This window comes from Zingiber officinale, chromosome 1B, assembly GCF_018446385.1.
Source record: "Zingiber officinale cultivar Zhangliang chromosome 1B, Zo_v1.1, whole genome shotgun sequence".
NCBI lineage: Eukaryota > Viridiplantae > Streptophyta > Magnoliopsida > Zingiberales > Zingiberaceae > Zingiber > Zingiber officinale.
This window is the reverse complement of record NC_055986.1, coordinates 150373025-150397617: the sequence shown is the minus strand read 5'-3', so window position 1 is coordinate 150397617 and position 24593 is coordinate 150373025.

Here is a 24593-nt window from a genome sequence, read left to right as displayed (position 1 = left end):
ACTATAAATTCATTTTTCATACCTTGGCTGAATTCCATTGGAGCTTGAGAGTCCTCCACATCGGCACCAGGGAGGCCGTTAAAATAGCGAATCTATCTTTTTAAAGAGCCCTCCACATGATTGATTTGTTTAGGCAAATGTTGCATATCATTGTTACGTGTGTTCATCGAAGAAGGCTCACATTCAATTGATCTCAAAATAGGATTTTATCAAGACAATACTAAATGACTTGTGATTTTGCCACGTCCTAGAGCTAAAGAACTTGGTATTATAAATAACTTCCTCTTAATACCCAAAGATGAACTTTGAGAGTGTTGGGACCTTGACGTCCGCTAAAAGGTGGTGAATAGCGTCTCACCTCAATCGTCACTTCCTATACTTGTTAATACGTAGCGGAAAACAAAATACAAACTAACAAGAAGAAAACTAAACCATATAAACAATAAGGAAAGACAATAAACCAAAACAAACTGTAACACAAGACGTTTACGTGGTTCGAAGATTAGGGCTCCTACTTCACGACTGTCCGTAAGGTGAACAATCTCAATCCGTCGGTGGATGACTCTCCGGAAACCTCCGGCTAGCTCAAACCTCATTCTCGGTGGAGAAACCTTACCACAACCTTAATCCAAACACTCTTAGATCACAAGAAAAGCTTGGAGGCTTTGAAAGACTATTAATAGGGGTTAACCACATCTATTTCGTCAACCATGCCCAATCACCCTGAGCTCTATTAAATAGAGTTCGAGAGGAAAGCACCAAGTGTTTTCCCGCCACCAGTCGACTGGTGCATGTACTAGTCGACTGGTCCTTTAAGTGAAGTTGACCGTTATCCAACGGTCGGCTATCAGTCGACTGTTACAGTGTACTAGTCAACTGTTATAGTGTCGCTGCAGTATTGCTACAGTGTCGCTGTAGTACTACTGCAGTAACTTCTAAAAACATAGAATTTTGCCCCGAGTACAATCACTCAGCACTCGTCCTCGTCCAACCAACCTAGACTTAGCCTTCTAGACTCCTTCATCAGCCTCGCGCCTCTTGGATGTCTCCCCATCCTTCATGTCTTACCTTCTAGAGCTTCTTTCGACCTTGTCCTTATTGTCGGGTCTTCCTTTGCCAAGAGACTCCTCACCTCCGAGACTTCATCCATTGTCAAGTCGCACTTAGACTTATGTTGCCAAGACTACATGCTTGGACTTACACCGCCAAGACTCATCCTTAGACTTTCCTCCTTTGCCAAGATCACACTTGGACTTTCCTTTTTGTACCTGTATCCTGCACACTCACAATGCATATCAAATACAACAATAAACCTAACTTAAATCTTTGCCCAAATATTAAAACCTAGGGCACCTAGATTGCTCCAACAGAGAGTTCATAATTCTGCAACAAATATATTATTATATTAGTTAAATGAAAAAATAACATAAATAATATATTTAACAGTTTAAAACACTTAAATAAATACTTTTGTATCCCAATAAAATACAGCATGATGTTGTATCCCAAAATGTAATAATAGTATTTGTTTATATCTTGCCCAGATCAAGGAGAAAGAATTTGCCAATTAGTAACTAAGAGATGAGTAGGAATTCATCAAGATGGTAAGTCACAGGAATAGATGATCTATTGTTGGTGCAAATAACTTTCAGAGTTTTGATGTTTATTTAATAATATATTTAATGGAGTCTAGTTAAGTCAAAGTTAACCGATTGACTACCAAAAAGAAAAGTCTAAGTGGTCAAGGTGATTGGAGGCTTGGCAGTAGTGAGATGTTTACCGAGTGACTAGTCCTAAGTAGAAGTTAAGTAAGAGAAAATTCTGACTGAAGGTTAGGCAGTAGTGAGAAGTCTACCTCCTAACTGGAGGTTAGGCAGCGGTGAGAAACCTACCAAATGACTAGTCCTAACTGAAGGTTAGACAAATAAAAAGTCTTAGAGTAAACTCTAAGCAAGTGTGACCAAACAAGTGGTGGACCGAACCAACGAATTTTGAATGCTGGTAACACTGCTTTACTTTACTATTTTATGTAGGTTCAAGTGAAGTGGACTAGAGGGGGTGAATAACCCTGAAAAGAAGTTAAAAATTCTCTTCCTTTTTAAAGCAGCAAGGACACAATATTAATTATAAACAATTAACATAAAAGTAAAAAATCCAAAAAGTAAGAAGACTCAGAAATTTACTTGGTTATAACTTAGGTGATTGTTAATCCAAGACAGATGAAAGTTTCACTAAAATACTCCTCTATGAAGACATAATAGCCTCTTACAGACTTTAAACGCTCAAGAATTACTTAAGAAATAAGTACAAGAGTTGTTATTAAATTCCTATCTCTAAGGGGCTTTTTATAGCCCCCTAGGATAATGTTACCGTTGGTTGATGTGGCTCAGAAGCGCCTCCAAAAGGATCGAAGGCACCGCTAATATGGATAAAACTTTATCCGAAGTGCAACGGTCACCAATGTCTCAGCCACGTTGGAAGGCGCCTTCGGCGAACTTAAGGCGTCTTTGTGCCTCTACTTAAGGCGCCTTCATGCCTATGCTCAAGGTACCTTCGTGCCTGGTCCAAAGGTTCCTTCACACCTAGTTCAAAGGTGCTTTAGGTCTTGATGACTCCAACAGTCAACCTTGGAGTTGACTTGTTTAGACTTCCTTTGCGCTCGTTCGAAGTTGAGCTTTGATCTTCTCCTCAAGCAGACTTTCTCCCCCACTTCTCATCCCTCGAATGCTCCACGTTCATCCTTCTCGTCCTCTAGTACATTCTTCCATAGCTCCTCGTCTCTCGAATACACCGAGCCCATCGACTCACTTCCCGTGCCATCCTTCTTGCTTCTTGTGTCTTCCACTCAACTTCTTGTATTTCAAAGTTCCTATACACTTAGACGCAAGACATCAAAAAGTGCAGAGTTTAACTTAACTCAGTTGATCACATCAAAACCAACATGGGGTACTTACAGTCTCCCCATTTTTGACGTCCATCAACCCATGTTAAGGTTTAAAATAAATACTAAAAGTAGTTTATGTTCTAAAACAAATAAATATGCAATTTAGTACCATAAATAAATTTACAATAAACTATTAAAATTTATACTTTCCCCTTAATTTAATCCTTTATTTATCTCCATTGATTACATAAAAATATGAAAATAGATAGAAAAACATATTTTAAAAAATTTTAGAAGTTTTAAACAAGGTATACCAAAATTTATCTTTTTATTAAAATTATTTATCAAAGATAGTAATTTTTACCAATTAATTATTTATTTTTATAAAAATAATTTTGAAAATTATTTTTAAGTTTTAAAAACTATTTGTTATGGTTAAATAGAAACAATCAAATCAGAATAAAAACTTTCACAACAAACAAAGTTTTATTTTGACCAGAAATAATATTTTTAGCAAAAATAAATACTTTTGAATTTAAATGATTAAAAATGTATTTAGAGTCCTAAAAATCTGGCTGATTTTTCTAAACATTCAACATATAATGGTCTTTAGCTGAAAAATCAGATTTTTCAAAATATATCTCCATAAAAAATTTAAATTTAAAATTAATTTTTTTGATAAAAAATTTATTAAAAATCATATAACTACGGAAAAATCTCAAAAAAAATTATTCGAATAGAAAACCTAATTCATTCTCACAAAAAAAAATAAGTTGTTGAAAAATCAAGTTTCAAAACATTATTAATCATTAAAATTCATTTTTTGAAATATTTTTTTTTTTAAAATAATACAACAATAAGAAAATATAAAAAATATTTCTATGAGTTGATAATGCCATTATTTTGTAAAAAAACACAAAAGATAAACAGAAGGCATATAAATTTATTAATTTTACAAATATGTTAATATTAAAATAAATTAATTTCATCATGCATATACAAAATAATTAAATTAAACTAAGCATGATTTAGGAAACTAATATAAATTTCTACCTACTAGATTTATCAAGTATTTTATAGGAATATATTTTCTAACTACTTTTATAATTTGGCTCCTATGATTCCTAATAGACTAACTAAGTCCTCTATTATTTATAGAATATGAGATTTATAAGAAATTAGAATTTAAGCATACAAAGTCCTTTTTCAAAAATTCAATTTGCTCTTTTAGTTTTGCATTTTTTTCATACTTAACTTTTTCAAAATTTCCTACTAAGGAAGCTTTTTGACTTTGAATATTTTGACCTAGTTTTGCATAGAGATTTACTTAACATTTTTTTACACTCGTATAGTTGATCGAAAGAAAGGTAACATACCTCACTTATCGTGTCAGACTCACAAGTAGATGCTCCCCATTTATCGTTGCTTACTTCTAAAGTGGCTTCGTCAACTTCAAGCAAGTATTCAACTATTAGAGTTGTTCCTATAATCTCTTCGGTCTTAGAGTCTTTTGAAGATGAATCAATATCCATCGAGGAGTCGTATTTTGCTTGTTTTGGTTCTTCGTGGAGTTTTAAGAATTTTTCCCAAAGTTCCTTGGTAAATTCCTAGGCGCCGATTCTTTCAAGTACTTGAGCAGGTAGCACACTCAGAAGATGAAACTCGGCCTTATCACGTGCCATAAATTCGTCACATTGTTTGTTAGTCAAACAATGTTTCTCGAGTACTTTTCTATCTTTGCTTTTAGGTATTTCAAAATCATATTTAATTGTTAATAAAAAATTAAATTTAGTTTAAAAAAATACCTTCATACGTCGCTTCTAAAATGTGAACTCTCCCTCGAACACTAATGGGTAGATGCTAGATCCGGTTATCTTTTTTTCTTTAGCTAGCGGTTAGTCCTTATAATCCACACCTTGCTCTGATACCAATTGTAAGTCCAGGTGAGGCCGACTAGAGGGGGAGGGGTGAATAGCCCCGAAAAGAAGTTAGAAATTCTCTTCCTTTTGAACTAACAAGGACATAATATTAATTATAAACAAGTAACATAAAAGTGATAATCTAAAAAGTAAAAAAGGCTCAGAAATTTACTTGGATAGCTGTTAATTCAAAACAAATGAAAAACTCTACTAAAATACTCCTTCATGAAGACAAAGTAATCTCTTATAGACTTTGAACACTGAGGAATTACTTAAGAAATGAGTACAAGAGTTGTTATTAAATTCCTAGTTCTAGGGGGATTTTTATAGCCTCTTGGGATAATGTTACCATTGACTGACATGGCTCGAAGGCGCCTCTAAAGGGATCTAGAGCGCCTCCAGTGTGGATAAAACTTTATCCAAAGTGCAATGGTCACCAATGTCTCTACCGCATTGGAAGGCGCCTTCGCGCGAACTTAAGGCACCTTCATGCCTATGCTTAAGGAGCCTTCGCTCCTCTTCTTGAGGCACCTTCGTGCCTGTACTCGAGGCACCTTTGTGCCTGGTTCAAAGGCGCCTTGGGTCTTGATGACTCCAATAGTCAACCTTGGAGTTGACTTGTTCCAATTTCCTTTGCTTCCGTCTGGAGTTGAGCTCTGATCTTTTCCTCGAGTAGACTTCTTCCCTAGCTTCTCATCCCTCGAACGCTTCATGTGCATCCTTTTCATCCGTTGGTGTACTCTTCTACAGCTTCTCGTCCCTCGGATGTACCGAGCTCATCGACTCGCTTCCCGTGTCATCCTTCTCGCTCATTACGTCTCCCGCTTGACTTCTTGTGTTCTTAAGTCCCTGTACAATTAAACATAATGTATCAAAAAATACAAAGTCTAACTTATTCGATCGATCATATTAAAATTAATCTGGTGTACTTACATTTTATATCTATTATATTAACTTAGTGTTACAGAAAAGTCTTAATCGATCAGGTTGATCAGACACTAAGCAGGACTGGAGAAATTCCAAACAAGTATAAGAACCAGATGTTTGACGAGTAAGTTAAGATAAGCTCCTAGAGAAGAGTGCAATGAAGTTGTGTTCCGATTAGGATAAACCTTATACGTTGATCCGATTGAAGAAACCAACAAAGGTTTCTAAGTCAATATCAGATAGTCTTAACTGTCATATTAATGTATGTATAATTATTTGATTCTAACTCTAGTTTACAGAATTATTATTATTGAAAAATAGAGTTCGGATAATTAAAAGGTTCGATCGATCGAACATTATGGTTTAGTTGATCGACCCACAGAAAAGAGATCAGATCATAGTTGAATTAAGTAGAAAATGGAAAAGTTGGTTTGGTCGACCGATATATGGTCCAGTCGACCAAACCCAGTTTGGTAACTATAGATTAAATAAGATCAAATCACACGACAAAGGTAGTTCCTGAGTTCACTTGACCGATTAGGGGTTGGTCGACTGAACACTTTTGGCAAGAGTAGATTCGGTGAGATCGGATCAAGAAGTAAAAGAAAATTTAAAGGTTTGGTCAACCGAACAGGGAGTCAGTCGACTGATAAAGGCTGATTTCATGAAAGATACGATTTAAGCAGATTGTGAACCTGAATACGAAACTGGGCAAATTGTGAAGCTCGGTCGATTGAAAAGAGGTTTAGTATACGGAATAAAACCTTATAAAAGGAGCATCAAGGTCATATATCATGCCCCGAGGATATACTTGTCCACCAAATCGAACGGTACCTAGTGACAATATAGGAAATAATCAATATCAAACAAAATCAAGCCAACATAAACTCCAATGCAATATAAAATCAATAAACATATTAAAGATGATACGTATACACATGCATGCATAGGAGATCATACTACAACATAAAAGTCATACTATTCTAATAAAATTCAAACCGATACGGAAAGAAAACTGTAAACACCAAGCAGCAGAAAATAACCCAACAACTAAAAAACAAATCCAAACTTGAGTGGGACCGACAGCCAGAACTTCCAAGCAACACTACACATCCTCTATTTGCTAACCGGAAAGTCAAAGGAAAATAAATGATAGTGAGTATAAAATACTCAGTGGGTATAAGAAGATAGTGCATGATAATACTATAAGGAGATCAAACGATGTAGTCTAAGTAAGATACTACAAAAGTAAAAAAGAGTCAATATAAGCAACTGTTAACCAAAACATAAACGCCTACATAATCCTCCACTAACCTGCTCAAAGAAGTATAACCACTGAATTGAGAGCACATACAATACATCCAAATCCTGCACAAACAAATACACAACTAGCATATAGCAAGCATTTAACAAGTCCTGACTAGTGCAACAATATGCTATTATGAATGAGTCTCATGATGGTCAAGGTATATAAATAGTTCTTGTCCGCGGGAGAACGTTCTACCATGAATGGTCCTATGGGCGGATAGGATGAAGTAGCTATCTAACTCCTTCGCCATTGACTGCAGGAGAATGCTCTACCATGGATGGTCTCGCGGGCAATCAGGGTAAATAACTAATCACTATTTGCGGGAGAACGCTCTACCATAGATGGTCCCGTGGGCAGACAGGGTAAGTCTACAATCATTGTCTGCGAGTGAACGCTCTATCACGGATGGTCTCATGGGCAGACAAGATGTATAAATGTACAAACCAAAAATGATAAGTAAGTAGTGATAATCACCTCTGAGTGTAGACTCTGCTACCTACACCACGGTATGGTCTCTCTAGCAAATAGTCAACAACCCAACCAACCAACAATAGGTCAAGTAGGATACTCAGATATTTAGCTACAGTCTACGTGCGATAGCTCAATAGCACTGTTTGCTCTAATAGGCAGTTCAAATGCATATACATGCAATAAGTGACCAGTCTAATGACATGTGCCTAAGTACCACAACAATAAGCATAATAGTGACAATCTCAACCAAGGGAAATCCTAGTCATCTAATCATAATATCTCATCTAATATAATACTCTATAACTACATCTCAGTGTAACTTCACTAGCGTATAAGCATGAGCCAAAGCAACAAATAAAGATCTAGTAGGATACTCGATACCCTACACTATGACATGATCTTACTAAAGTATAGGTATGAGCTTACAAAATCAACAAGGTCTAGTAGAATACTCGATATCCTAGCCTACGATATCGCTACATAAAGGCACCAGTATAAATAGCATAGATATCAACGAGACTACATGAATATCAAATAGATCAAAGTAAGTAGAATAAGTTAAGTATCAACTCAATAAATAACTAGAGTAGAGTTAGGGTAAGCAAGTAAATGCTACCTAATCAATATATAAGAAAATATAATTATGCACTAAGATCAAAGATATAAAGAAGACAAACAGGAACTACTCACCTCGATTATAGATCGTCCTAATCATCTTCAAGCTAAGTCAAAGAGTCTATTTCAAATTTGAATCCTAAAAGTAAAGAATTCAAAAGAATTTAAGGGTCTATTAATCAATAATCAAACTCTATTACTTAATTAATCAACATTTTAATTTATTCATCCCTTAATTAATCCAACTAATTTTTTATTGACCATAATTGATTGAAAACCCTTCAATCAACTAAGTAACTAATAATTGACCCGATGAATCTAATAAATAGATTAATTACTTAATTTAATCTATTTATCAATCCACTAACTTAATTCAGTAAACACTTTCATCTATAATTAATTATTAAACCCTATAAATCCAACTTAGCTTGATAACAGTAATTAAATTTACCCTCAGACTTCACCGATGATGCCAGGGGTTTGGTTTATAGTTGTCGGTCACTCACATTTGGGAAACCAGGATGGCATCGACATGGCCGGGGGAAAACAGTGGTGCAACTGCTCATGACCAAAGACCAAGGAACAATGATGGGTTGCGATGTCCTAAGTGTGGTAGCGGTGGTATATTGATTGGTGGCAGCCGACAATGAGAACGGTGGCACCGGGCGGTCCCCGTAGTTGTACCGTAGATGGAGGCTTCAAAGGTGGCGCGATGGTGTTGGAGGCCGGGGGTAGGTGGCGCAACAATGGCCTCGATTGGCCGGTGGCGAGGATCGCAGTAGTGACAGTTGCTGCTCATGACCCGCAACTGTGAGAGGGCAATAGCATGCTCTCCGAAGTCGACTCAACTCTCCGGAGATGACCAATGGTGGTCGGCGGCCGTCCACAATCCAAGATAGGGAGGAAGGTTGAAGGTCGGTGCGGCAACGTTGACTGCGTCGAGGGCAGGGAGAAGCACGTGGACGGAAGAGGGGAAAAAGAAAGGGCGGCGAGGTGGGGAGGAGAGGGAGAGCCACTGGCGTCGGCTGCTCACCGCTGCTCGCCTGGATAGAGGGGTTGCACGGCATGAGGCAGCAACGACTGTGCCGCGAGCGGGTGTGGTGAAGGGAAGGAGCGGCGATTTCATGAGAGCCAAGACTTAGGTTTTTCAATTTAAACTTAGGTTAATCTAATTTATCAACTCTTAACTTAAATGAGTACAACTTGCCTTCTACTCAATTTATCCCCTTAAAGATAAATTAAAATTCCAGTAAAATTTAAATAAATCATATATACTATTTTATATGTATTTCTTTATTTATTGTTAATTATTTCATTATTATATTATTATTTTCCTCAATTAGATTAAAACTTATAGTTTTAATCCCTATCCCTATCTATTCTAGATATTATATATATATATATATATACATGATATGTTACACGACGCTCGCTTCACATCCATGAGTGAAATCTAACATGGGTGATTTGACATGACTAAAATTAAATTTTTTTAATCTCTCTCATCTGCATGCAACAACTATTCTCTCATTCCTCTTAAATTAAAATAAATAATTTTTCTCTCTTTCTTCTTAAATTAAAACGATGCATTTGATACTGTCGCTAAATATTTAAATAATAAACGATGGACACTAAATTCGATCGTTGTTGAACCACTAATAAATAATAACGACGGTATTTGATATCGTCGCTAATATTTTATTGTTAAAAATAGCTTTTCTGGTAATGATTCTAGATTCTAAGATAAGGGAGTAGCCTGATGTATGGTTAACATTAATTTTATGTCTATTTATCTTTCTTTGTTGCATAATATATTTATTCCATGATCCAATTGTTGGTGTTACAAAGTTACAAACATAGTCCCACATTGAAAACACATGGGAAAGATCATGAGTTTATAAAGAGAAAGATATCTCTATTGGCATGAGGTCTTTTGGGTAGAGCCCAAGAGCAAAACCATGAGAGTTTAGGTCCAAAGTGGACAATATCATACCATTATGGAGATATCTAAATTCTTTTCGATCCTACAATTAGTATCAGAGCCCGGACTGCCAGAAGGTTTAACCACCGACTGTGCACAAGAGCTATGGTCTAATTGAGTTATGTGGGTACAATATTGACCTCGAACAAAGAAAATGGGGGCTCCTATGTTCGGATCAAAAGGACTAGACACCAGGCAGGAAGTCCTAGTCGCGGCTAAGCAAGGAAGTCCTTTGTTTGAGGGGGGATTGTTGGTGTTGCAAAGTTGCAAACATAGTCCCACATTGAAAACACATGGGAAAGATCATGAGTTATAAAGAGAAAGATATCTCCATTGGCATGAGGCCTTTTGGGTAGAACCCAAGAGCAAAATCATGAGGGTTTAGGTCAAAAATCTCATATTTTCATTTTATCCAATTTTATCATAAGTAATTCTTAAAATGAAAGTAACAAAAAGAAGAATGAATCGTTGGTCCTTAGTGGGAACTTGAGTAAGGAGTAGTTCCTGGTTTGTAGGGTTTTTCAAACAAACTATTAAAATAAGAAACAATTCCCTTTTTTGAGGTAACTACTTGAGCCGGATGAAAGGAAACCTTCACGTCCGATTTTAAAGTCACTCCAAGGCGCCTCCAAGCCACAGTCCAAGGCGCCTTCAGTCCCTATGAAGGTGCCTCCAAGCCACGGTCCAAGGCGCTTTCAGTCCCTATGAAGGCACCTCCAGCTCCTCTGCACAGCTGGCTTCAGCTTGCATGCACCCGAGGCGCCTCCAAGCTCCATGGAGGCACCTCGGACACTGTTCATCCGAGTCTTAACTTGTTCCTTTTGTACTTGCAAGATATGTTAGTCCCAAAACAACACCGTACCCTGCAAGACAAAGTTAGAACAGATATAACCATGACAAATTAAGTGGTTGACAGTCATCGGATTGTCCGGGTCTGACTTCGGATTTCCGACCGAAAATCCTAGGTTGACCCGACGCCTACTGTTCCCTCTACGGGGAACGCGTCCTCACCTACTCCCCTCAGGAGAGATTATCTGGTGCCAGTCCGGTCTTCCAGACCGACTGGACTTTCTGCCTAGGGTTACCACCCCCTAGGACCTAGGGTTATCACCCTCTAGGGTTTTTCTCCACCTAGGGTTACCACCCCCTAGGACCTAGGGTTACCGCACCCTAGAATTTTCCTCCACCTAGGGTTACCACCCCCTATGACCTAAGGTTACCACCCCTTAGGATTTTCCTTCACCTAGAGTTACCACCCCTAGGACCTAAAGTTACCGCCCCTTAGGATTTTCCTTTACCTAGGGTTACCACCCCCTAGGACCTAAGGTTACCGCCCCTTAGGTTTTTCCACCCGCCTAACCGCAGTTAGGACTTTCCTGAAACCTCATTTAAGCACATTAGATAACAAGGAATCTTAACTTTGAATCCCTTTGCCATTATCAAAACTTAGGTTTGATCATCGGATGCTTCTTGCACCAACAATCTCCCCCTTTTTGATTATGGCAACAAAAATTCAAAGTTAAGTAAAACAAGATGCACAAATAAACATTAGCAAGCTATAAACAGTTTAAGTGCAAGCATGATTTAAGCCAAACCATAGTGTATAAGGCTCCCCCTTAATGAGAGCTCTGTTTTTCTCATCACTTAATTTGAATTAGTATTTTGAATTTGTCCTACTCTCCCCCTTTGCCATATATCAAAAACCTTTGTAGGATGAAAGAGACAAGATGAAAGGTCTAAGTTTTTAAAACCAATAAATTACGCTTTCAACCAACAAGTTTTACTTTAAAACAACATTTTTTGTAAGTTTTACTTTTAAAATTACTTTAGTTTTGAAGTTAGCCAAAATTTTACTTATGTCAAAAACTCTTTTTACTTAGCCATAATTTGGGCAAAGTTAGGTTAAATTTTGAAAAATTGGGACAAACGATTTTCGAAATGTAAGTTTCGAAAATAGTAGGCTAAGTTTAACAAGATTTTGAAAGGCTTTATTGAAAAAATATTTCGTTAAATTCTTAAAGCCTTTAAAAACCATTAATTTCGATCAACTTTAATAATTTTTAAAAGCTTCTAAAAAGTTGGGTTAACTTGAGACCTTAATTTTTGAAATAGAATTTAAAAAGTCTTTTGATATGACTTAGTTAATTTTGAAGATGATTTAAAATTTTTAAGAATTTGAAAATCCTTAAAGGCAATGGAGGAGCAATAAGTTTAAAAACCCTAATGTCCAAGCATGAGTTGAGTTAAATAGATTGTAGATTAATTAATTTCCTTTAGCAAGGTATCAGAGCCCTAAAGTGCAAGCTGAGTCAATTTGAAATTTCAATATCTTAACCAACTGTCTAACCTTTAGCTACTGGCTGAATACCTAGAGGGCAACAATTTTCACTTGGTTAGTCAAGTTAAGTTAGTAATCCAGTTAGATTTGACTAGGACTGGATCATTTAACTTGATTAATGTAAAGTTAGTTTTTAACACCCAGACTCACTATGATACACAGAAATAAGTATTCTAAAGTCCAGGCTGTACCCTATGCATCTCACGCCGTTCTAAGTTTCTTTCAAAACACAAGTAAGTTATGCCTAGTGTGTTTGTGAGAAGCTCTGGCTGAAACTAAGGGAATATGATTTCTAGGGGGAAGATCCTAGGCTAAGTTCAAAATTTTGAAAAACTAATAAGATTGAGATTTTGAAAACATTATTTTTCCTAGAATTTTAAAAGATAATTTGAAGATCAACAAAAAATTTTAAAATTGGACGTAGGAAATTTGTTTGAAAATCAAGATCTATTCTACCCAACACATTTCTACTTATGCAAAATTAAGCAAATAAAAGAACATAAAAAGACTAGTAAGCAGCGTAACTGAATTCAACTAAGCACAAGTTCAACTAGACTAGGAAATGAAAGTGTTTGTGTCCAAAATCTAAGGTACAATGCATGAAAGAGATGACATCAATGAGTGGGATCATCAGCTGGAGGTGGTGCAATTGGCTGCTCGGGTGCAGGCTGTCCCTGCCGACGTATCTCATCCCGGAGAGAGGCGAATCCGGCAGCTATCTCGGATCGGAGGGATCAGAGGGAGCGATGGCTATCTAGAATAGCCCGTCGCGTCTGAATGGACTGAACCTCGAGACGAGCGAGTCTGTCCTCGACGGAGAGTGGTGCCGAAGTCGAAGGTCTGGCTGAAGTGGAAGGCCCGGCGGAGGTGGAAGGTAATGGATCTCCGAAAAACTCCTCGGCTAAGAAGTCGGGCCACTTCTCTCCCTCGCCCGGGACAATGTCGGGCAGTGCATCTTCGACCTCTGGAGTAATCGGAGCAGCAGTTGGCTGTGGTCGACCCTTCCAAGCTAGAATCCCCTCAGTAGTGACGTGAACACGGGCTAACTTAAGATTGCGCTGCCCAAACTCGTGATATAGGGTAAGAGGGATGACTGCCCCTCTGGTAGTGTCTATCTTAAGGGTCGAAAAAATGTAGGTCAAAACATGACAGTAGGGCATATGGACTACATGGGATGTGACTGTACTAGATGCATAAATAATGTTCTGGAACATATGTAATGCTATGTCTATGTCCAAACGGTGACTCAAAGCATACAAAAGGGAATGCCAAGGTCGCATCTTCGAGACGTCCCGAGATGAGATCGGCAAGATACAGGCTGTCAGGACTCTATACATAACATAGTCCTGAACCCTAAGAGAGATTGACTTGAACTCAGTCAAGCCAAATGGTCTCTTCTCCCCGAAAAAGTACATATAGATGGTATCTAATGTAATATGGGTGTAGGGATTGCCAAATGGCAAATCCCCACTAGGGTAGCATAGAAAGGGACATGTAGATGCCCTAAGCTCTAAACTAGTGCGGATGAGTGAGGGGGTAAACTGGATGTCTGTCCCACAAACTCTGGTAGAATAGGTACTATTATCAACCTGCTTGAGGTTGTGATAGAACTGTGCACATAAATCATGATTTACTGCATTCCTGCAGTAAACCAATCTACCTAGTTGGTAGTACTCTATCATCTGGACTGATGAGTGACAAAACTGATCAAAAAATGATCTTCCTAGATACCAAGGTTTAATGGTTTCAAATGTGTATCTAGCAAAGTTAATCCTATGCTGCTCTAAGGGGAATATGAGATCTGTGGATGGGATTCTAGCCGGAGTAGGATCAACATTGCGACGTTTCCTATTTTTGACAACATATAACTAGGAAAAGGTGCATAAAAATAACATATAAGGATAATAGGATGGTTTAAGATATACCTAGGAGGCATTGTAGGATGATTGAAGGGGTTAGATAGGGAGAATCCGCATGAAGGCGCCTTGGATCGAAGAGGTTTGGAGAGAAAATGACACGGGAAACTCGTGGAGAACTTGGCAAGCGACGAACAGAAAGTTCTTTCTGTTCGTGGCAATATGAAGGCTTGAAGGTGCCTTAAATGTTGTTTTAAGGCGCCTTATAAGCGTTGTTGGAGGCGCCTCGGAGATGATTCGAGGCGCCTTAGGTTAAGTCGGTGGGACTTTTCCCGCCGCTGGTTAAGGCGCCTCCCTTGTGTGGGGGGCGCCTTCAAAAGGCGACACGTGTAAATTTTTTTTTGTTTAATTAATTTTGGAAAATATTAAGTTAATTAAATTTGAAAAATATTAAGTTAATTAAATTTGAAAAATATTAAGTTAATTAAGTTTTGAAAAATATTAGGTTAATTATATTTGAAAAATATTAAATTAATTATATTTCAAAAATATTAAATTAATTAAATTTGAAAAATATTAAATTTGAAAAATATTAAGTTAATTAAATTTTAAAAATATTGAGTTAATTAAATTTTTTAAAAATGTTAAGTTAATTAAATTTTGAAAATATTAAGTTAATTAAATTTAAAAAATATTGAGTTAGTTAAATTTTTAAGTTAATTAAATTTTAAAAATATTGAGTTAATTAAATTTTAGAAAAATGTTAAGTTAATTAAATTTGAAAAATATTAAATTAATTATATTTGAAAAATATTAAATTTGAAAGATATTAAGTTAATTAAATTTGAAAAATATTAAGTTAATTAAATTTGAAAAATATTAAATTAATTATATTTGAAAAATATTAAATTTGAAAAATGTTAAATTAATTAAATTAAAAAATATTTAAGTTAATTAATTTTGAAAAATATTAAGTTAATTAATTTTGATTTTATTTTAATTTTATTTTAATTTTACTTTAATTTTAATTTTTTTTAATTTAAATTTAAATTTAATTTAATTTAATTTTAATTAAGTTTTGTCTTTAGTCATCTCACCCGATCTAGATTTTTCAATCAGAAGATCCTATAATTTTATGAGATGAATTGGTTTTATTATCGGGTTTGGTTTAACTTTGTGTTAGATTCAGGTTTAGCTTTGGGCTCAATAAATAGACATTCTTTGGATAAACTTTTGGGTTATGGTGAGTCACTTGGACATCATTAAAGTAACCATGTCTTCGAGGTTTTCCAAATAGTCCTATCCACTGAACTTAGTACAAAACCTTGGTCTAACTAGTTAGGATCCATAAATGGTAGCTTCGGTCAGTTTCACTTAGCCAAATGTACCAGGTCGAAGCCATATCTTTCTAGACATGCATAGACTAAGCTTCCCTAACGTACTATCATCCAATACTTCACCAGTACCGTGGGTCAAGTTAAACTTATCCTTCTTTTTTTAATCCTAATTACCCTGCCGGGTAGGTTATGTTTGGTTACCCTGTTGGGTAGATTCCTTTTGGAGGTGCCAGCTATTCCGGAGCCTCCATTATTGATTTTTTCCTTTTAACTTGTTTTTAAAGTTTTAATTATATTCCTTTTAATTTTATTTGTTAAGATAATTAAGATAATTTAGATTAAGATAATTTTTCTTTATTTATTAATTATTTATTAGTTAAGATAATTTTTCTTTTTGCTCCCCCTGGATCATACCCTCGATAATGTCTATCAAGGTAATGTACTTGATCCTTGGGAACTCAATACTTACCAAGTCCAACTTGATTGACCAAGTTGGACTTGAGTACCCATGCTTGAACTAGTTTACTATTTGGTCTGTTGACTAAGGATAGATAGGATCGATATTTCTTCTTGGTTTTGAAACCTAGTCCAGTTCTATTATAAACGGCTCTTTGTGTCCCAAGAATTAGGTCAAGGCTCTTGGACCCCAAAGAAAACCGTTCTAAGGTCTTCTCCAAATCCTTGACCTGAATTTTCAGACTAGAATTTTTTTCCTCAAGCTTTTGGTCTTGAGTTGAATTTCCAGTCTGAACTGGGTCAGGCAAGGCTATGGAGTTAGTCACTTCTTTAAGGGAAGTTACTTCCTTTAGAAGCGACTTGATCCGTATTTTGGATTTAGCTACTTTATGCATTAAGTAATTAATTAAACTGTATAACCGACATGTACTTACAAAGGAGTTTGGCCCTTTGGAAATGGATGCGGATCCGTGGCTTCTCTCGGATTCTGCTTCTGATTCGACCTCGTTTTCGGATTCGTTGGTGTAGTCCCGGGTCGTCAATGCGAGAAAGCTTGCCTGCTGAACTTCTTCGTTGTCGGATTCCTCGGAAGATGACTCGTCCCAAGTTGCCTTCAAGGCCTTTTTCCTCCTTGGTTTCTTTGGATCCTTTTAGTTCGGGCAGTTCGCCTTGATGTGCCCCTTCTGATTGCACCCGTAGCAGGTCACCTCGAATTTGACCTTTGAGTTTGGTTGGACTTCTTTGGACTGGATGGGCTTTCTGACATCCTTTTTGTTGAAGCCCTTCTTTTTGTAGAGCTTCTTTACCAGGTTGACTATTTCGGTTGTGAGCTCGTCGTCGTCGTCCGAATCTGGTTCTTCTTATGATTCTAGTTCGATTCTGCGTTTTGTTCTTGATTCGCGTGCTCTGCCTGTACCTGCAACCAAAGCCAACCCTTTCTCGATAGGGCGTACATTAATCTGCTCATGAAGTTCAAATTTTGAAAAATGGTCATCTAATTTAATGGTAGATAGATCCTTGGATACCTTGTAAGCATCTACCATTGATGCCCACAAGGTATTCCTCGGGAAGACATTTAGAGAATATCTGATGATGTCCCGGTTATCTACCTTCTGTCAAATTGCATGAAGCCCGTTGAGCAGATCTTGTATCCGGGCGTGGAGTTGGGCAGCTGTCTCACCTTCCTGTAATTTAATATTAAATAATTTATTGAATAGTAGGTCTCTTTTGTTGGTGCAATCGACCTAGGTTTTTATCAGTACGATCATAGTTTTGATGTGTGTGTCAAAGAGTTTAAGTTAAGTTCACCCTTGTATTTGATATGTGTATTTGAGTTGTGCAGGTTTGCATGATACACATGCGACTCAGGTTGATGGCTTCGGGTCTGATGAAGGATGAAGCATCCGAGGGACCGTGGACAAGGCAGCGAGGACAAGGGCCGAGGGAAGCGATTTCGAGGCATATGCGAATGATGGCATTGGGGGCGAGCCGCAGGCTTGAATGCATATGAGGGACGAGAGCCAAAGAAAGTATGCTTGAAGGCTCTGTTAAAGCTGCAAAGGAAGCATCAAATGAGTCGTAAGGGTGAGGGTACGAGTGCACGAGAGATTGTACTCGGAGTAAAATCCTAGTTTTAGGGTTTTACTGTAGCAGTATTGCAGCGTTACTGTAGCAGTATTGTAACAGTCGACTGCATGTTTTAGCAGTCGACTGCGCAGTCGACTGCGCAGTCGACTGAGTGCGAACAGAATGATTCTATTCGTTCGGTCAGTGTGGATCAGTCGACTGCAAGTTTTAGCAGTCGACTGGTGCAGTCGACTGGTAAATGACCGTTGGCATACTGTTGGTGCTGCGAAGTAGCCGTTGGCTACCTTCAACGGTAACACCAGTCGACTGATGGTTTTGCCAGTTGACTGGTGCCGAGATGAGTTGATATGATGATCAACTCTCTCCTCTTATTTAAGTGAAGCTTTGGGGCTTGAAGGAGGTTACTCATGCTTGTTGAATAACTCCTTGTCATTGCCCAAAGCTTCCAAGCCTACTCTCTTCCTCCTAAACCTAAGTTCATCATTGTAAAGAGGAAGAGATCCTTTGTGAGAGGTTTGCTCCACCGAGAAGGAGAAAGCTCTAGCCAGAGATTGCCGGGGATTGATCCACCGAAGGATCAAGGGCTCGTCCACCTCAAGGACACGTCGTGGAGTAGGAGCAAGCAATCTCCGAACCACGTTACATCCAGCTTGTTAGCGATTTGGTATTCTTTCTTTATTGTTTTCATTAGTTAGTTGTATTTTCGCGTGTACACTAATCTTTTGTAGAGAAGAAAAGAAATTGGGGGTGACCTAGCTATCCAACCCCCTTCTAGCCGGCCATCGATCCCTTACATCTTTTACTTACTTTGGTGTCGGATGTTCCTTCGTGAAGTTCGATGAGCTTCTCCCACAGCTCCTTGGCATTGGTAAAGGGGTCGACGCGGTTAAGTTCTTCTTTTGATAGGTCACATTGGAGGGTGTAGGTCGCCTTGGCATTTGCTTCCACCTTCTTAATCAGTGACGCGCCCCAGTCCTCGTATGGTAGTGGCTTGCCGGCGCCATCAGTTGGTAGTTGGAGCCCAGTTTTAACGATCATTCAGACTTCAAAATGAGTCTGGAGATACGCCTCCATCCGACCCTTCCAGTACCCGAAGTCGTCTCCGGTGAATAACGGGGGGCGAGCTGTACTGTAGCCTTCTTGAAGGGCCATTTTAGATCTAGTATGAAGAAGATAAACAACAAGAAAATTCCAGGACTTGATCCTGGATTAGTAGTGCGGGAAGTATATGAAATGAAAAACGAACTCGGGTGGTGTTGCACCAACCTCGAGCAAGCAATCTGATTACGAAAGAAAACAGATTGGAAAACGGCAAGAATACCGATTCCGATAGACTCCTAAAAACAAAAAATACCACGAAAGATGCTTGATTGGTGGTTGCACCAAATCAAAGCTACCTCGCTCTGATACCAATTGTTGGATCGAGAAGCGCTAGAGGGGGGGTGAATAGCGCTCATGGCTATTTCGTACGATTTAGAAACAGAGTCGGAATACGCAGCGGAAAAATAAAAGCAAACACACACGCAAACATAGGTTGTTTACTTGGTTCGGAGCCTGTGACGACTCTTACTCCAAGGCCCATGCTCGTTGAGCGTTTACAGTAGGCAACACTTATAATATCGAAAAGATGTTACAATTTAAGTACAATAAACAGAAATTAAATATACCAACGATACTGGAAAATAGCAGATTCAGAGCTCCGGGTCGTCGGGATGTTGTTGCAGCACTTCGGGATGGACTCGTTAGCAGCTGGATGCAGAAGGATTGCTTTTCACGTAGTTGTCCTAGACTGCTGCTCGAGACCTCCTTTTATTTACTACTGAAGGCACCTTAAAGCCCATCCGAGGCGCCTCCAACCCGTCGAGTCAGTCGCGTGGATCAACACTGATCCGGTCGCACCTCAACCACTTGAAGGCGCCTTCAAGCCACTCTAAGGCACCTCCAAGCCACGGTCCAAGGCGCATTCAATCCCTATGAAGGCGCCTCTATCTCCTCTGCACAGGTGGTTTCAGCTTGCACCCGAGGCGCCTCTAAGCTTCATGGAGGCGCCTCAGACACTGTTCATCCGAGGCTTAACTTGTTCCTTTTGTACCTGCAAGATATGTTAGTCCCAAAACAACATCGTACCCTGCAAGACAAAGTTAGAACAGATATAACCATGACAAATTAAGTGGTTGACAGTCATCAGACTGTCCGGGTCTGACTTCGGATTTTCGACCGGAAACCCTAGGTCGACCCGACGCCTACTGTTCCCTCTACGGGGAACGCGTCCTCACCTACTCCCCTTGGGAGAGATTACCTTGTGCCAGTTCGGTCTTCCAGACCGATTGGATTTTCTGCCTAGGGTTACCACCCCCTATGACCTAGGGTTACCGCCCCCTAGGGTTTTTCTCCACCTAGGGTTACCACCCCCTAGGACCTAGGGTTACCGCGCCCTAGAATTTTCCTCCACCTAGGGTTACCACCCACTAGGACCTAAAGTTACCGCCTCTTAGGATTTTCCTTCACCTAGGGTTACCACCCCCTAGGACCTAAGGTTACCGCCCTGAGGTTTTTCCACCTGCCTAACCGCAGTTAGGACTTTCATGAAATCTCATTTAAGTACATTAGATAACAAGGAATCTTAACTTTGAATCCTTTTGTTATTATCAAAACTTAGGTTCGATCGTCGAATGCTTTCTACACCAACACCAACTTTATTGGATATACACAATTATAACACTAATTATACATCTTTTTAATCTCATGGGATGTGGAAAAAAGACCAAAAGATGAACTCAAAGCTCCAACTCATAAAGACTGAGACATGAGAGATTGGTCACACAAGTAATCCAAAATCTCATGATGACACCATTGACTATGACATAACTTAATGAGTTTGTCCCGATTCAATGTGATGAAGTAGAGGATTACATTTAGAGGATTGTGGGGCATCGTGACATGAGTTTCCTTGAGAAAGTGATCGTTCTAATTTGGTCGTCTTAAAAATAGATATTAAGTTTGGAAATACACACCGGTATAATTTCAAAAGTCTATATTAATATTTCAGGATAGACTATGTATGCAAACAAATATTAAGATAGGAAAATAAATAATACTTTAAAATCAATAGTCCTCATCACAGTGAAATCGAAATTCTAAAATTGTTTCCTCAAAATTTGGATTTCTGTTTTTTTCCTGGACTCTTGATTTTTGTACTTTCTAAATAACCTGCTTCACGAATTTAATTGATATTCGATTTTACAATCTTGTGCAATCGAGCCCTGCACTTACAATTTTTCCCATCAATATACAATCCGACAGGCCCGGCCCTGGAGGAGGGCAAACCTGGGCGACGGCCCTGGGCCTAAATTTTGAGGGGGCCCAAAATTTTTTTTTTTTTTAATATTATGTTTAATACATGAATGAAAAGTCAAAAGAGATTAGGGCAAAAAATGCTTCTGCGATGGAAAATCTGCAGGACTGCAGCACTCGTCGCGACGCCGTCTCCCGCCGCCGTCTCCCGCCGCCTGCAACTGCGCCTACGGACTACGACCTACCGCCTCATCCCTGTCGGCTGTCGCATCTCTTCTTCTTTCGTTCACAGCTCTTCAACGGTTATTCACATTTCTTCTTCTTCTTTCGCATCGCTGTCATTTCTCAAGATTTTTTTACCGTTATTTTGTATCCACAAACCACAGTCCACAGAGATGATAAATACCACCTATGGAATTAGAATTTTCATTGGTAGAATTTGAGCTCTGTTTTTCTTTAATCTCTACTCACAGGCTGCCAATCTGCCATCACTGTGCTTCCCTTCCTCGCTGCCGGAAAACGCTCGTCCGCAATTCTGCATCCTCGTCTCTTCAAATGCTCGCTTCCCTCTGATTTCTGAAACATCTGGTGTTTGAATGCATAGTTTAGGTATGTTAACTTGCCCTAGTTTCAATGGTTTTTATTGGAATGTTCGTTCTCATATTGTAGATAGTGAAACTGTGAAAGTCACAGCACTTGAAGAATTGCTATTTTCCTATTTCTTAATAATTTTAGTAATTAGTTTCAATTTGATAATAATTTAAATAGTCATCTATCATCTATGGACTATGATCTATGGAAAATTTAATTGTTTGCTGTAACATGTGTTTACTATTTTTTATGTAGTTATTTTTATGAAAAAAGATTATTGTTGTTTGTAGAAGAGACCTCTCGTAGTGTGCCACCTTTCTTTAAATGATGCAGATTTTTTAAATTTGAAACTTGAAATACATGATTCGGTAATTTCTCGTTGTAATTTTTAGGATAACTTAGATTTTTTTTTAACAAGGTCTTGCCAAAAAATTTTCAAAAAACAATAATATTTTATTTTTACAAAGCATGTTTTTCATGAGGAAAAAATCACAATTCCATTACTAGTGGAGATTGAGGATAAGGTTCCACGAATTTAACATTTCTATATTGTTTTTTTTCCTTGGACATTTTGCACACATCTACTTATATGGTATTGTATCCACATATGAAAGATAACTAAATGAAATCGAGCTGAGTGAGTTTATTATGTTAAAATTTATGTTTTTTGCTTGAGTTTGTTCATATTCATTAAAAATCTATTCAGGAAGAAGTTGAGCTCAAATTTCTTATTGAGACAAGTAGAGATATGATTATTCTTATGATTTCATCCAAACAATAATTTAATAAACAAAATTTATATTTTTTTTTCCATGTTTAACAGATTAGATATTTTATACATTTGAAAAAAATAATAATTAAAGCTCATATAAATTAAATTATTTTAAAATTGTTGATAAGCTCTATTTATTAGTGTTTGAACTTATTTATTCTTTTTATATCTTTCACTGCAGAGAATATAAATAAATTAGTCTAATATCAAAGTTATTTATATATACCTTCATTTCATGATCATATTCTTTCTTCTTTGCATCTCAAGTAGTTTCAATTGCTTCTTGATCACTCATCACCTTTAAACAATGACAGATTTGATCATAGTGGATTTGAGCTTTTGTGTACCTGTATATAGAATCTTATATTATTCTTCTCCTTTAGCTATTTCGATATAAAAGGGTATTGCCTTCAGTTAAAAGGAGATTCCCTTTGTATTAGCTCCATCTCTTTTGACAATAATTGATCTATTTGTTGAAGGTGACTCTCTAAGAATCTCTCCAGTGCCATTTCCTTATTGTATCCCTTGTAATTTTGATCGCATGGTGACCTTAGAACTTGTGACCTTAGTAGTAGTGTAGCACAAAGTAACTACGAGTTGATTTGTGATAGAAATTTAAGATGAAATGGACTTTTTTTATTAGGTTTCTGGCTTCCATAAAAATTATTATTGTTGTTTCTTTAAGTATCATAATTTTACTAATTAATTTTAATTTGATAATAATTTAATTTTCTTTTAACAGGTGTTGTCTGATGAGGTGCTTAACATAACAACCTAGGACATTTCCATTAATATTGAAAACTATCATATTCCAGGTGCTATTATTCCTTCACTAGTAAAATAATTTGAATTATCTGTTTTTTTTGTAATTGTTGTGGTTTTATACATTATAATATGTTGCCTAAAAAACATCTTTCTGGATGTGAGAAAAGGAAAAAAAGAAAAAAATTAGAACAATTGACTGAATCACAAAGAGGTGCTATTAATAAATTCTTTATTAAAAGTTCTCATGAAAATCCACAAAATTCAATTATGACTGTAAATGATGTAGATGAGTGTCATGAGATTCATGATGTTAACGAAGAAAGGGAAAATTTGAGTGAGCATGAAAATGTTTTAAATAGGGTAGATAATGAGAATATTGATATTGATGAACAATTTATTTCTTCGCTTGATATATATGACCCAAGAAATTGGGATAATCTTGATAACAATGCACGTGATATTTTAGTTGAAAAAGGGCCTATAAGAGAAATGAATATTGTATATCCTTTGGATGACACTTCTAGGCATTTTTCTTGTGCTCATTATTCTAGACATTTAAGTAATGGAGAAATAAGAGACCGAAAGTGGTTGGTTTACAGTAAATATGTGGATAAAGTTTATTGCTTTTGTTGCAAGTTGTTTAAATCTGAAAACAATAGAAGTTCACTAGCAAAGGATGGATTTAGAGATTGGAAACATCTTAGTGAACGACTTAAAGAACATGAAAATACTATTGAACATATAACTAACATGAACACTTGGAATGAATTAAAAATGCGATTAGATAAAAATCTAACAATTGATAAAGACCTACAACGAGAAATTTCCAAAGAAAAAGAGCGTTGGAGACAAGTTATAACAAGAATAATAGCAACTGTAAAATGTCTTTCTAAACGTTGTTTGGCTTTTCGAGGATCTAATGAAAAACTTTATCAAGATAATAATGGAAATTTTTTGGGGTTGATTGAAATGATTGCTGAATTTGATTATGTGATGCAAGATCATATTAGACGTATTCAAAGTAATGAAATTCATTATCATTACCTAGGTCATAAAATTCAGAATGAGTTGATTTCTATTTTAGCTAATAATGTTAAAAGTGTTATCATTAATAAAATTAAAGAAGCAAAATATTTTTCAATAATTCTTGATTGTACCCCAGATATAAGTCATCAAGAACAAATGACTTTTATAGTACGATGTGTTAATATGTCAGGTAATAAAGTGAAAATAGAGGAGTACTTTTTAGAGTTTCTAAAAGTAGATGATACATCTGGTTTAGGACTTTTTAACGAATTAAAAAATGTGTTAAAATCACTTGATCTTAGTATTGAAAATATTAGAGGTCAAGGTTATGATAATGGTTCCAATATGAAAGGAAAACACCAAGGAGTTCAAAAGAGGTTACTTGAAATAAATCCAAGAGCGTTGTATATGCCATGTGCTTGTCATAGTCTTAATCTAACTCTTAGTGATATGGCACATTCTTGT